Below are 16,190 nucleotides of genomic sequence, written 5' to 3'. Positions count from 1 at the left end.
CAAATACCTCATGCATGCAGGTGCTAACCACTGATGGTATCACTGAACTTGGAAATAAACCCACTCGTGCACAGGAGATTCTTCTCCTCCGTGTCTGATAGAAGTTTTTACCTACTCTGTTAGTAACCCTGCTGGATAAAGTTTTACCTTTCATAGATCTTATTAAAAAATCTCTTACACGAGCTGATGCTTTACTCCTCCAGAATTTCCATTGTCACCTGTATCTAAACAAAAAGATATTGACCTTTGTTGTCAAAAGAGAGTAGGAGTTTTTTTGTTTCAGTAGTTCAGGATGAAAATTGATTTAATCTATTTCCATTACTTGCTACCTCTAAAAGGGATGGATTTTTCTTAGTAAAAACCCATGTCAAGCTATAAACCAGCTTGGCTTGCTTAACAAGACTCTTAGTGCTAAGGGGGAAATTGTAATAATTCCAAATATACATTTATTTGGTGCCTCAGTGTTTGTTGAGTGACACCCTGGTGTCAGAGGAGCTGATCCAAATTCTTAACTTTCTAAGGAGCTGATGCAATTTTTCCTGCAAATGGGAGATTGCGTGAGAAGGGAGTGCAAAGAAAGAGGAAAAGAAAAGAAAAAGGAAAAGAAAAAAGAAAATAAAAAAGAAAATAAAAAAAATAAAAGAAAAAAGAAAAGAAAATAAAAAAGAGAGGAAAAGAGAGCTTTCAGGAATACCATCAGAAATGTGAGAAGAGCAAGCTGCCAGTATCAATGCTGAATCAGGAACCACAGGGCAGAAAATTTTCATTTAGCAGCTATTATCCTGCTCACTTTCTTTTCAAGGAATGGACATAAAAATCATGACCAGTGAATTTTTCTCTTCTTGTGATTCAAGGATTAGTAGTTCCCAAATTCCATATTCACTAAGACACACAATAATAAAAAGTTATGAGAGATCTGGAACAAGGAATCTAGTGCTGTCTTGAGAAATGACTCCTGGTGCTTGGGATGAGAAGACTTCTGAAGAATTTCTATAAAGGATAATGAGCCTTTAACATGAAGGGAAGAACTAAAATTATTTAAAGGTTGCCTGGGAGTCACAGGGGAAGAGATGACTGCTTAAAACAGACTGCCTGCCTTCATCTGAATAAATGTCACACTTCCTAATTCCACTTTAGGGGCTGTATATAATGTGATAGAATGGTGTCCTGAAAAAATTACCTCCTGAAAAGCAATCTTACATTAAGGCATGTATGTTCCTGTGTAAATAATCTGTTGGAGGCAACCATGTTAGCCCTGCCCCTTCTTAAATCTGTCACTTCTTTTTGTGACAGTGTGGAGCCTCACAAGTTTTAATCTGATCATCAAAACATTTCCAACAAATCCTGTCTTCAAAGAAAAGAGAATTGCTTCATTCACTTTCCCCTCAAATATGCTTCTTAGCTATTGGCATTATATGTGTTTAATACATAAACCTAAAGCTGTCAGTCAGATCCACAGCTCCTTCCAGCAGGAACATGCTAATCCCAGCTAATTCTTTCAATGCCAAGTTTCACCACTTAGACATTTTTCTAAAAAAAACACCAACTTTAAAAATTGTTGCCTATGACAAGAGCTGATGGAATAACAGGAGAAGAGGCTGGTGGGGAAAGGCAGCCTGGTAAAACTGGTAAAACGTGTTCCTGCACCACGTCGTGTTTCTGCTGCCCCTGCCTCTCTTACACTGCTGCTTGCCCATGTTGACCATGACCTCCTCCAGGCCAGATTTGTTCCTCACCATCTTCAGAAAACTCATGGAGCAAAGAGACCTCAATCACACACGCTACTGCAAAAGAAATAAAATATAACATTGGTTACAAACACAAATAAACCCAGAAGATGCTTATGGATGGAGACTGAGTGGTGTGGAGCTCTTTTCTCCTCTTCAGGCTAACAGTTGTTCCACCATATGGCTGAAGCACTGCAGCATTTGTTCATTGAGATGGATGGAAATCTCTGCCTGTGAAGATTTATCCAGACAGGATAAAGGGACAGTTTCAATGTGACCAGAGTTTGCTCTGCTGCGACACCAGCAGCAAAGCCAGAAAGCTGTCATGGAGAACTCAATGCGCTCTGCTCACCAGGGTGCCTCTAAATGCTCATTTTAGTCTTTGGGAAAATAATTCCTTGCTGAGAGCACAGGAATGTTGAGATCAGCCTGGCTGCTACTTTTGTTTGTGTAGAAAAGCCAATTTCTCATTAAAATGCATGTATCCCACAAGGTGTCAGTAAGGGTGGCATTGCCTGTTCTACATGTGCAAAGATAGATTATCCATTATATGTGGTAAAGAAAACTTAAAATCGCTGTCTCTAATACCTCCAAAAACACTTATAAGAAGGACAGCAATAATGCTATGTCAAATTCACCTGAGCCCAGTTATTTTGATATTTCTTGGTCTTTCTCTGCTCCATTTTTCTCACATTCCCATGGTCTGTAAATGCTATTTTCTGTGTAAAAACAAAACAAGACAAAAGCTCCCTTCTCATTTTGTTGGCCCTGATTTACTGTTTTCTTCTTCTGACATTCTGCCATCTCTTTTTTTTAAAGCTTTTTCATTTGATTCTTCATCCTTATTTTGCAGTTATCTCAAGTACGGTGCACTTTCATGAAATGGACAAAGTTAGCCAAAATTGGTAAAAATCTCTAGCTAGATGGCTTGCATGTGTCCTGAAAATGAAAGAGTGGGGCAAAGGCAAAGAAAACAAAAAATAATTTCCTTGAATTGCAGCTACTCTCATGCCCCAATCAGTCCTTTCTGCTGAGCTGGTGAGCTGCCCTTGCCCACCTTTGCCCTTGCCCTCATGACAGGCAGCTCTGTCCCTCTTTTACCACCAATTTCTTGGTAATCAAAGGTAAAAACTGTGTTAAACATGAGGTTGTGAATAAACTGCCCAACTCCAAGTCAGTGGTGATGAACTTAATGCCCTTTATGTTTTAATTTTTTTGTCCCTGCCCACAGCAGGGTGGTTGGAACTCGATGATCTTTAAGGTCCATTCCAACCCAAAGTGTTCCATGATCCTATGACCCTAATTGTTTATTTTCATGACTCTAATTGTTTATTTTCATGAAATGCACAGTCTCAAAGACGCCATGAGTGAATCCTGGAACCACAAGAGCTCTCCCTGGATGCAAGCGCTCCCTCTTGTTAACAAAACAGCCCGTTTCTTTCCCTAACAAGGTCCTCCCACAACGAGAAAGGAACAGGGGTCTAAATGCTGTTCTCTGACTCTTCAAACTGCTGGCACAGCTTTGATTTAGGGACTTGCACTTTAATCACCCATCATGTGTCATTACCCCGACAGGCGGCAGCAGCCGCCAGACACGAGCGCCGATAAATTGCGCCGAGAATCGCTGGAGCGATCCTTTGTTGATTTTCCTTTACAGCTATTCCATGGCAGATCAGCTGTCATAACAACACAGCGCCTCTGGCAACAGAGGGAAATTAAACATGAGGTATGTTCAAGGTAGCTGGTAGAAGGCTGGAATATCCCTTTTCTTCCGTGCCTTCAGATGCTCCCTGCTCCTCGCGGTAACGCCAAGCCCATGGCAATTCTCTTGTAAGATGATTGCCAGATGTGCTGCAGCACAAATACTCAAGTGGGTTTGTATGCAAATCTTTGCTATGCTCTCATTTAAGGAGAAAATGAGAGGTAAGCACCTCTCTCTCTCTCTTTCTTTTTCTTTTCTTTTTTAATAAATATTTTTTGAACAATATAGCAGCCCTTTTTCTGTTCTTCAAGGCTGGTTGCACAGCAATGTTTCCAGCAGACAGGTGAAGCAGATTTTCCCCCCACAAAGTGCACACAGACTCTACTGTATCAACAGGATCATATTTATTGTCTTTTTTCTTTTTTTTTCCAAAATAGCTGTCTCTCTCAGATTTTTGATGCCCAAATGGCAACATTCAAAAGGGAGCATGGGTGAGGTTTATTTTCAGAAGTTTTCTTTCTGGGGAAATTTTCATACTGGATGCAGACAATTGAGGCTTTCCTGAAAAATAATCAGTTTAAGAAAATGGTAACAATTTAGTCTTTCAAATGCCTTCACATATTCATGTTTTTTTGAAAGCCTCATAAAAGGGATGGAATTCAGAAGCTGCTGTTTTATTTTCTCCCTTTCTTGAAGAGATCATTACTATAAAAACCACAGATATTTTAGCACGTTCTTCTTCCTCAACATTAATATTTCTTGTGTTCTAAGTTAAATTATCACTTTATTCAGAGGTGTTATGTGGCTCTCAGATTGCAATGAACTCTGTGCCCAGGTTTGGCCAGCTGTGGTCAAAAAACTCTGTGCCACAGAGATCGTTTCAGATCAAGGGCTGCAGCTCCTCTGTCTCTGAACACTGCTGAAACAAGACTTGAAAATAATATCTGATCTACTCCTTCAGCTGAGGTGGTGGTGTGGCAGGGATTGATACCAGCTAGACAGATAATCCATTCAAAATAACCATCACTGAGAAAGTACAAATGTCAGTATATTGTATTTGGCACGATTCTTCAAACCCTACTGTGCTCAAATGCAATAAGAGATAATCCCAAAATGTTCTAATCTGGGAAGAAATATTCTGGAAATTATTCTTACTGGTGGTTTAGAATCATAGAATCACAGAATATCCTGAATTGGAAGGGACCCACAAGGATCATCCAGTCCAACCTCTGGCCCTGCACAGGACAGCTCAAGAGTCACACCCTGTGCCTGAGAATGTTATCCAAACGCTTCTTGAGCTTCTTGGCAGGCTTGGGGCCATGACCACTGCCCTGGGGAGGCTGTTCAGTGCCCCAGCACCCTGTGGGGGAAGAACCTTTCCCTGATCTCCAGCCTGAACGTCCCCTGGCTCAGCTTCAGGCCTTTTCCTCGAGTTTTGTCACTGTTCACTATTTTTCTGCCCAGGGCAGAAGTTGTGCCTCCTGTGCAGGGGAATTGCTGGGCTCAGCCCCTGCCCGTGGCTCCTGCACACAGGAACAGCCAGGGACAGACAGGGACACCCAGGAACAGCCAGGGACACCCAGGAACAGCCAGGGACACCCAGGAACAGCCAGGGACAGGCAGGGACAGCCAGGGCTGAGGCCCCTCTCACTGGGGCTCCTCTCCAGGCTGAGCAGCCCCAGCTCCCTCAGCCTCTCCTGGGCACGGAGATGCTCCAGGTCCTTGCTCAGCTCCAGGAGCTCCTGTCCCTGCTGTGCTGAGGAGAACACAGTAATTGCATTTGGACATTTATCCCAGAAATTCTTGTCAGAACACACGACTCTTATAAAATAAAAATTCTTCAAATATATTTATTTCTGATGTTTTCTTGAAATTACAAAGTGTTTCTAAATCCCAAAGTCAGTTGCACAAAATAGATGCTAATACAAATAGTGTTAGGACAGTGTTCTCCTAAGTTATTTCTTTCAATTCTTTTGGTACAGGAGTGACTAATCACTAACCAGGCCCACAATCGAGTGTTGATGTTTACTGTTTATCTGAATCAAATGGGTTTCAAATACAGCCTGGATAGAAGTTTACAGTCTTGATTTTTCTTGAATATTTGCCTTTATTTAATGCTTAGGTCTGTACATTTACCTGGATGTTCATGCTATGAAACCTACTAATTTTTCTGAGTAATATTTTAAAATACAAATGCTGCTGTGAATACATTAGTTTCATTTGTGAGGTGGGAGTTGTTTGCAGTGTGTTTGATGGGTTTAATATTGGCTTCTGGGGGAGGAAGTGAATGCAGGATCTATTGCAGCTTATTTTTGTATTTGCAATGTCATCAAAAGCTGGGTCTATGCCTTGCTAACAAAGATTAAATAAACTTAAACCAAGAGAGCATTGTAAAGCAATTGTGGGATGTAAATTAAATTAGTGGGTATGTCCAGTACACGTGACTATTTCCACTTCAGAAAAGGCAGCTCTTACAGCATTGTCCTTTTCCTTTTCCCTTTTCCTTTTCCCTTTTCCTTTTCCTTTTCCTTTTCCTTTTCCTTTTCCTTCTTTTCCTTTTCCTTTTCCTTCTTTTCCTTTTCCTTTTCCTTTTCTTTTCCTTTCCTTTTTTTCCCTTTTCCATTCCCTTTTCCATTCCCTTTTCCATTCCCTTTTCTTTTTTCCTTTTCCTTTTCCTTTCCCTTTTCTTTTTTTTCCTTTTCTTTTTTTTTTCCTTTTCCTTTGCCCTCAACTCTTTTTGTCTTTGTCAGTCTCGCCAGCTTTAAGGTACATCTCATTTAGAAAGTAACCCTGTTCCAGCAGGACAAAGCCTCAGAACTCCCCATTATTATCTTATATGAGTTTAGGATTTGCAGAATGCTCTCTGAACAGCCAAAATAGAGGGCAGAGTTTTAAATTATATTTCTTCTTATATATCATCTTCTTCTGCATTCTGAATGACTTAGCTACTGTCTTTTTCAGTAAAAAGCCTACATTTCAAAAAGTTATTCACTCTTTTTAAAATTATTGAATGCTGTCATAGAACCTGCATCATAATTCTTTATAGTTTTTCATGTTTTAATTTTTTATTAATATTGTTTATCCTTATTTTTTATTTGAAGAAAGAAAACCTAAACTGAGTTATAACAAAAATAGTAAAAATTATTTCACAATATCTGAAGAAGTATGTAGGACATAAACTACATTTGAGTATCAAGTGACACAGATGCCAAGTCAGTTACGTTTTTCTGTATAATTCTCCTGCAGCAAAAGAAAAATGTAAAAAAAGGTAGTTTATATGCAAATATTTTATGCTTAGGATAAGAGTTTATCTCTTTTAAAAAATAGTGTCACATGTCACTATCAGCCAAAGACGATCTTTTACAGCTGCTTCCATCAGTGCAACTTTAAGCTTTTTTTTAAGGAAAGCAATTTTGCCTTCAAACATAAAAAGTCTTTTTTTTTTTTGGTAGTACTTTCTTTTCATCTGAAAAATAGTTTTCCAAAAATTGTGTGGTGGTTTTGTTTGTATTCCTCTGTGAAAATCTTACATTGGTGCACAGTGTGAGAACAAGTGCATAGAGTCTGTGATAATCAACATAACCAAAAATTAAATTCATATCAGGGCGGGCTGACAAAAGGAATAGAAATGCAAGGTGGGAAGAAGAGCTGCCTGCAAGCTGAAGAAGCTGCACTCAGGGCAATTGAAGGCAGTGCTTCCTACACCTCTTCCTGCTGTGCATGTCAGGCACAATCAGAAGAAAGAATTTGCAAATGCAGATTTTCTTCCAGCAATGTCTGCTTTGTGGGAAACGTTTCCTTCACCCCACGCCCCTCCCTGACCATTGGGATTCACCCAGTGCATGTGAGCTCCCACCCTACTGCACATTCAAATATTTGTAGGATATGAGATGCTTGAACAAATCTGAATATGTTGCTTTTATCTTTCTTGAGGGAAAACTAAAAAAAAAAAAAAGGAAAAGGAAGCATCCACTTATGGCTGTAGCAATGGATTTCTGTATGGCCTCACAGTATAGATAACTAAAGAAGCGAAGAGCAAAGAACATGGCTCCATTTTTAGATAAATCTTATTAGAATCCTGCAGGGCTGAGGAATGAATCGATTTGGTCTGTCAAACCAGGAGATAATGAAAGAATGAGCTCTCACTGTTGGCCTAATTACTTATGATTAATCTAACCCCATCATTTTTTTTAACTGTCTCCATTAGGCCAAAGAATAATTATTCTTACATCCAATTTTTGTTTTCTTTTCCAATCCTGAGTTGGAATATTTGATCATGTAGGAACTGTGTTGTCCAGGCAGTTACGTATCTTTGTGACAATAATTTTAGATTCTCTGTCATCAATTATTTGGTGTTTAGCTTCCACCTGGACAAATTCCTGCCCTGGGAAAGCAATGTTTGTAATTTTATAGATGTAGGTGAGCACAGCACCAAATTCAGAAAGGAGAAATGATCTTCCAGGAAGGGAATAAATTTTATAGCTTCAAGCACAATTCTTGACTTGTGAAAGAGGTTTTTTCCTTTAAAATTCCCTTGTACAAGGTGATGTGTTCTCAGGTGATGGGAGCAACCCAGTGTGTGCAGGGATTGGCATTGACATTTATACTCCCTGCATTTACAAATGAAACTTCTGGTGAGATTTCCTAGACATATTTTTGCAAAAAATGCTATTAGGCTGTAAAAGATCTCTTGCTGTGTTTGATCTATGGAAATTAAAGGCCTCAATTACCAATATTTCTGTGTCCATGTGCATGTATGTGAGACCACTCACAACACAGAAATACAGGATCATTGAATGGTTTGGGTTCTGTTGGTGATTTGGTGACATTTAATCACCAAAGTTAGATCAACCTAAAAAAATGCATGTTAAATATTATGTTCCTACAGCCATTTTTTCATCAGAGCCCCGATTCATAGAAGTGGTGTGGACACAGTTGTCTTTTCATGTAATCAGTGGTCTGCTGAAGGATGCTTAGCAAAGAGGATGGCTATTTAGGAAATTAAATATATGTTGCTTAGATTTGGTTTAGGTTTGGGGGTTTTGTTGTTGTTGTCTTCAAATCTGGCTTAAACTTTCAAGAAAAAGTCCTCCAGCAAATGTTGTAATCCTTTGGGGATGAATGGTAAAGCAGTAATGTCAATGGCCAGGCTTTCAGTCAGCACTGCAAGTTCTCTCTGTTCTGTTTCTCCATCCTGAACTTTTCTCATATTAGTTAAAATAAACTCTAAAATCACATCATCAGTGACCTAACAGGACCATTTTTTTTACAAATAGACTTGCCATATTGATAGATAAGTACCTCAGAAACAATGCTGTTCTCTTGCTTCCATTTCTCTCCTTGCAAAGGGCAAAGGACTCAAAGGATCCTTTGAGTCTTTTCTGAAAGTGAGATGGTACAAACTTGTGATCACAAAATCAGAAAGATACAGAAAATAGAGCTATTGCATAAGTCCATTTTGCTTCAAATCATCAGAGCAGTAGAAGGAGCATCTGTTAGATGACTTTTTTTCCTGGCTGTTAATTACTAGCCATTGATTTGGGTAATTGCCCACAGGTACACACACAATAGTGCAGCAGGACCTTATTTCCGCAGTCTTATCTCAAAACTGGCTTTTAAAATAAGTGCCTATTACTGTGAGCACTCTGCAAGAAAGCAGCACTGTGCTGTATTTTTGTCTTACTTTGCAATGCAACCTAAATGTTGCATTTACAACAGGAAGGAGCTGGCTCCTTGCCATGCACTTACAGCCATAAACCCACACTCTGAGCAAGGCAAATCTCCTGCTATCAGATTTTTAAGTGGTGACTTGCCGAGCTGAAATAAGGGAGAACAGACTTTCCATAAGTGGTTGCATATTGTCGTGGAAAATCCAATTACCACTTGCTAAATGCCCAGGTCTGAGATTTAAATAAGAGCTAAATGAAATGCCTGGCTTTTAAGGAAAATGGGAATGCACCTTAACAGTGAGGAAAACCTTTGCAGGAGAGCACAGAAATCCCTGGGTGCCCTCAGGAGTTTTTGCTGATTCCCTGTAGCATCCATGGCCGTTCCCAGTCCTGGGAACTCCCCAGTGGAGAGACAGCTGTGAATGAAGACTTGTGAGTTTTATTTGCATATCTAATGAAAATAATGCATTGCAAAGAGGTGTTAACTCTCTCCCTTTGGGCTCTTAAACCTCTCAGTGTGGCAGACCTCAGAGAAATGCTTAAAGAGGTATTCAAAAGCTGAGAAAGGAGATAACATCCTGGTCAGAAGGAGAAGGCTGGCACAAGCATTATTTAGATTGGATAGGATGGCTTTTTCCTTGGCTGTGATCTGCTTTTGCCCCCTATTATCTGCTTATTTCACCTGTCAAGGCCCAGGAGGAGAATAAATCAGTTTGTCTTCTGAATGAAGGGGCTCAAATGTACAAAGGAGTGGCTTGGCAGCTGCTGGGCTGTGCTGGGTGTCCCAGTGTCTGCTGAGCATGGGCATAGGCAGAGTAATTACCTGACAATTAATGAGGTTGAATTTCCTCTCATTTGCTGTGGGGTAGGCTTGTAGAACTGGGCAGTTACCATGGCCTTGCTGACACCCAGCAAGCCCTTCAGATGTTACAAATGTGCTTTTTAATATAAATACACACATTCAGTCTGCTGCTTTTCCCAAGTTCCTTAGATCTTGTCCAAATTCCAGATTATTTCTTCCCTTGCTGATTATTCCAGTTTATTCCAATGACATCATGGCTTAGCTGTATAACTCTAAACCTCTCACATGGACACTGTTTCTGGAGCAAGAGCTGACTTTTTGCAGCATAGTTACAATTACTTCCAAAAGCAGGAGACAAGAGAACAGACAGATGAAGCCCAAAACATAAGCCTGAAACAAATTTTGCTTCAGCTCTTGAGTTTGAGCGAGCTGAACCTGTGAAATGCAGGAGCTTAGAAGCACCAGGGGTTTAACTTGGGCCCATCCAGGGATATTTTAGCTCGGAATGCACAGGAGTTTGAGTGCTTTTAAGGGATCTGTCACATACTCCCAGCTTGCTGATACCAAGGCAGCTCAGCTTAGCAGTGTGTCAGCCTATCTCTCATGCAGAGTGATGTAAACAAACCCAGGGGAACATTTCAAAGATGCTGAGATGTGCGTGACCTTGAGGAGCTGCACTCTCACACGGGCATCAATTGCTTTCATACCCAGAAAAAGGGAAGTTAGAATATATCAAGTGTTATCAACCATCCAACTGGTTTGAGTCAAGGGTATCTGTACCCTTTTTTGTCTCTCCCCATAAAACAAGTGGATTTTTTTTTCCCTCAAGTACCATTGGATACCTAAACAGGCACATTTATCATTATGGAAATAATGATCTGGAGAAGAAAATTATCTGTTTGCTTTAAATCAATTTTTACTTACCCCTTCCCTTCCCTTCCCTTCCCTTCCCTTCCCTTCCCTTCCCTTCCCTTCCCTTCCCTTCCCTTCCCTTCCCTTCCCTTCCCTTCCCTTCCCTTCCCTTCCCTTCCCTTCCCTTCCCTTCCCCTCTTTTCAGATGTTGTTATAATCAACAATTACAAAAATAATGCAATCAAAACTTAAATAATATCTGAATTGTAGACATTGATTCATATAAGGTTCCTGTAGACCAAGATTAGGTTTTCCAGTTCTTATTTTTGCATGGAAGAAAAAGCACATTTAGTTCTGAATCAGGAGCTTTAGGAGGAATAATCATACTTTGCTTATTTTTAATATAATCACAGTATTTTTAAAATCCAGCAGTACATGTATGGAACATGCATGTACAAATACAGAAAAAACATATTTTTAAGGTAGAGGGATGCATTTCTGTGTGTTAACTCCTTTGTTATGTCTCTTACATTGGCTGTTGTTAACATTGCTCCAGATGAATATTCTTGAAATTACTGATCTAATTTACTAGTCCTGAAATTCTGACTTTGCATTTCTTGACTTTTAAAAGGTTACGTGTATTTTGTAGCTTACATCATGAAAATACATGTAGTTCTTTTATTTACTTTAACTAAAAGATCTAATGCACACTGAAGTAAATCCAATGATGATTATTCTGGAGGTAAAATGTAAGAAGGGCTACTAAGTACACACATGTTTAGTGTTTCAAGCCCCAGAGCAAAATTAATGTTGCATATAAATAATTATTGGTGCATAGACTCATAATCCATATGGTGACTCTATGAAAATTACGTGTAAAAGGCAGTTAAAGTCTCAGAGACAGACTTTGCATAGTTCTGAAACACCTGGACAGGAGGGATGTGCTGGTCCTCTGGACTGCTGTCCATAAAAGAGAGAAGGAGCCAACAGAATGCAGCAGCATCTCAAAAAAAAAAAAAAAAAAAAAAAAAAAAAAACCAAAAAAAACCCAAAACACTTTGATGATTCTTTTTGGCAGGAAAATATCCCACCACCCCTATTCTGGAAAAGGCCAGATAGAGCTCTGTGCATCTTTGAACCCCATTCAGAATTTAACCTTTGGGAGGAGCAGCTCAGCTCATGGTTCCCTGGCTTCGTCCTGCCCTTTTTTTAATCTTTCTGGAGGATCCAGCATGATCCAGCTTTCACCAGTTGTAGCTTTTCTGCACAAAGACAATTTTCAAACATCTTCCCAGGGATCCAATCTCATAATTTCTCTAGAAACGTTGTAGGCAGCTTTCCTGAGCACTGTATCTGTGGCAGGTTGGAAATTTCATTCACCTGCAGCTATTTTTGTGTGGCTGCTCCTGCATGCAAACATCTCCGTGAAAATATTTTGCATGCCCAAATAGAACCTTCTGAAAATCCGAATAATACAAAAATATCTATGTGCAATTTGTGTAGCCTTAAGGGAGAAGAGTGAATTATCAGGCTTGAAAGCAAATTTTGGCCTTCTGAATATATCTTATTTTCTTAGGAAGCTCTAAGCAGTGAGAAGCAGAATTGAGTTTGTGGTGACATTACACCTAAGCCATGGTAGGACCTATATCAAGACATTGAACCATCAAATTTATTGGCAAAAATATGACAGCAAAAATCTACGAGGAAGCCAGAGAGGGACAATTCATCAGGAACTGGAGTGACAGGACAAGGGGGAATTGCTTCAAACTGAAACAGGGGAAAAACAGGTTAGATTTGAGAAAGAAATTTTTTACTGTGAGGTTGGTGAGGCCCTGGCACAGAGTACCCAGAGAAGCTGTCCAAGTGTCCAAGGCCAGGCTGGACACTGGGGCTTGGAGCAGCCTGGGACAGTGGAATGTGTCCCTGCCATGGCAGGGGTGGCACTGGGTGGGCTGTGAGGTCACTTCCAACAAAACCACTCTGTAATTCTGTGATTCTTACATAAAAAAGCTTCACATGTGTGAGCTGCCTTTGTGACAGCCTCCTCTCCAAGCAGACAAGGATGTAAGGAGAGTGTTTTCTGTCTTGGGGCTGCAGGAGCAGGAGGGGACAGCCTGAGCTGCAGCGGGTTTGCTCTCCACGTCTCCAGCTTCATTATTTCACCGTGCACACTGATGAACTGTAATTGTTTCCTGGCTCCCCTTGGTAGGAGATTGGGTGACAAAAGGGTTTGGAGCACTGCTAGGTTCCTGTTTCCCTCACTGATCTTTATTAGAACAATCATTATGATAATGATTCTAATCCAAGCTTCTGTAATATAACTGAGAAATAAATGCTTCTTGGTTAATATGCCTCAATTAACGGGTCACCCAGCATAGCTGCAGCAGGTTGCAAGTAAGTAGCTTTCAGGATCTGAGCCCAAATGATTATAGGTTTTCTTTCCTTTTTTAGATGAAATGGATTCATAAGCCTTACTCAAATGAATCGCTCTTGTAGTCATTAATTATAGTATACACATGTTAATGACATCATTATCAGGAGATAACATAATGTCCCAAGGACCACGTGCTACAGTTGTTTCCTGTGCAAACAATTGTGCTTGATAACACAGCCTGTCACAAAATGTCAAAAGAAACCACATGGTGCCTCAAAATGATTGTGAAATTATCATGTGTCACAGCTATGTGTATCATAAAAAATACCATCACGACAGAATTTGTCATTAGTTTTTGGGTGAGGGATACTGAAGAGAACAAATAATTAAGATCTGGAACATCTCAAGTGCAGCACATAATGCAGCACTGAACTGTTTAAAGCGTATCCTGTGACTGAATTAAAGTGCATTAGTCATGAATTCAGGATATGCACAGTAATAGGCAATATTGAGCACCTTGGGAGATTTTTATTTTCTCTTATTTATTAAAAATAGACAGAAGGGAATCAGTCCTTTAAATATCCTACAGTTTAGTTCTCCTTTAGCACCTCCCTTTTAGCTTGTATCAGGACTGGGTATTAAGACTGTAAGAAACTAGCCAGTGTAATTCTTATTTTAGCAAATTAAATCCTGCTCAAGTGAAAGTCAGAGCCAAAATTGCTCAAGACGTCTGTGGGAACAGAATATCAATCATGGGGCCTCATTTGAGCAATCTCATTTTCATCCTTTCCATGATGCAGCAAAAATTTCAAGCCCCTGGCCAGCCTGTGGGTTTGCTGCTGACAGAATAGCAGAGCTATTCACTAAGAAGGACTGAACTCCCCCTTTTTGCCATCCATGGATTTTGGCAGCGTTACCACATTCTGCACTTTTCCTCCTGAACCCTGTGGATTTTCCTCCTGAACTCAAGTGGAGATTTATTGGGCTCTATATTTTGGGTTTTCCTGTTTTTCTTTCACCACCAAACTAAAAAACAAGATTATTCTCCTGCTGGAAGGAAGCTGTGCAAAATCATTGCCCAGAGCCATGGGGTTCTGCAGGCACAGAAAGGTGGGACAGTTTTCCCCAGGACAGCAAGGGCTGCTTCTTACAGAGGTGCCAGAAGTTTTCCTCCTCCAGGGCTGCCTCCTCTGCAGGGTTACGTGGGACCGGCTGGCAACCAGCTCCCTCAAAAACCCATCAGTACCCTCACCTCCAGAGCTGAGCTTTTTGTAACCCACAAGACTCTGTTTTCAGATGCTCTGATGATAACAGGAATACTGCTTTAGTCATGCAGTAATTAGTAATTTAGTAATTAGCCATCAGCAGCAAGGCAGACAAAGGGCGATACCCAAAATTTCTCCTCATTTGAGAGTCTACCCCTGTGCCCTGCTCAGGTGAGAGCCCACCTGCAGAGCTGCCCCAGCCCTGGCCCAGCCCAGGGAGGAGCTGGAGCTGCTGCAGAGAGCCCAGAGGAGGCTCCAGGATGAGCAGAGGGATGGAGCAGCTCTGCTGGCAGGAAAGGCTGGCACAGCTGGCATTGTTCACCTGCACAGGAGAAGCTTTGGGCTGAGCTCAGTGTGGCCTTGCAGGGCCTGGAGGAGCCCCAGGAAAGCTGGAGAGAGACAATTTCCAGGGGATGGAGGGACAGCACACAGGGAATGGCTCCCACTGCCAGAGGGCAAGGTTAGATTAGGCCTTAGGTAGAAATTCTTCCCTGTGAGGATGGTGAAACACTGGAATAGGTTGCCCAAAGATTTTGTGTCTGCCCCTGGATCCCTGGAAGTGTCCAAGGCCAGGTTTGGACAGGGCTTGGAGCAACCTGGGATAGTGGAAGGTGTCCCTGCCATGGCAGGGGGTGGGAATGAGATGATCTTTAATGTCCCTTCTAACCGAAACCATTCCATAATTCAATGATAATTTCAAAATCTGTATGCTCTGAGGCTGATATTCCTTTATATGAAACTACATATGAGCCAATCAGCCTTCCTGCAGCAAGCCCAAGGGAGCTGGCATGCAAATATTTTAGAAAGTTTAAAGGTGAAAGTCTCTAAAGTAACATCTTGGTTTACATGCTTGGACTCTGTGGTTCTAAGTGATCCCAAAGGAGCAAGAGAAAACCATCTCATAGGCTGCTTTTGAATTATCTCTTTCCTTACCAGTAATAATACCATGGGAATTCTTGACAGATGACCTAGTTTTACACTTCCTGAGAGGATTCAATAAGATTAAGATAAGGATTCAGATTCCTCTCCTTTTCCACCTGGAGTTCCAAACCTTCCAGTGCTCCTACACAACTCATTATTCAGGTTTACAGAGTTGCAGTTACCAGCTCGCTCAGCCCTGGTACACACAATAAATTACCAGTGACCCTTTTTTCACCTCTTTGCCTCAAATTTCCATTCCTGCAAAGAACACCATCTAATTAAACACCACAACAGGGGCCTTCTCAGGCAGGACGGGGGGATGCTTCATGACATTACTGGAATTTATTCTGGCAAATCTGAGGCAAGGAACAGCCTGGAGACAGGGGTGGAAGAGACCAGTGAGATTTATGAGAGACTGGCAGAGCTGGCAATAGAAATTGGAAGAGTTACTGGAGCTGCCAGCAACTTTGCAATCTTCAGGATGGAAAATCAAAGGACTATTATTTGTTAGCAGCAGTATTAAAAAAATGTATTTAACTGACATAGGGCTGAGAAGGCTTTTCCGTTCTGCAGATTTGGTTGCATATATATATATATGCATATATATATATATATACATATATATATATATATAATTTTTATTTTTACACATCAGCTTCTTAATGAGTTGCTTCTTTTAAAATCAATTCTGGGCACTCTGTTGATGCTGCTCGTACAGAGCAACTGAGTCAAGGACACAGCATAAATATAGAAGCATTTCAGGAACCAGACACTTTAAGATGCTTCCAAGTTATCCTTGGAAAACCTTTGTGAAGTATGAGTTTAAATGTATGAAATTACCTCAAAGGACAGCAAACATATCCAATATATTATCTGAG

General features: G+C 40.7%; 1 protein-coding gene across 6 annotated transcripts in view; it reads left to right on the top strand.

Moving 5' to 3' along the window:
* Positions 1-16,190, top strand: part of DSCAM (DS cell adhesion molecule) — a 443,286-nt gene that overhangs the window by 297,770 nt on the left and 129,326 nt on the right. The window lies entirely within an intron of this gene.

This window comes from Anomalospiza imberbis, chromosome 2 (assembly GCF_031753505.1).
Source record: "Anomalospiza imberbis isolate Cuckoo-Finch-1a 21T00152 chromosome 2, ASM3175350v1, whole genome shotgun sequence".
In the NCBI taxonomy this organism is placed as follows: Eukaryota; Metazoa; Chordata; class Aves; order Passeriformes; family Viduidae; genus Anomalospiza; species Anomalospiza imberbis.
The sequence above is the reverse complement of the archived record's forward strand: the minus strand, read 5'-3'. Positions and strand labels throughout refer to the sequence as shown.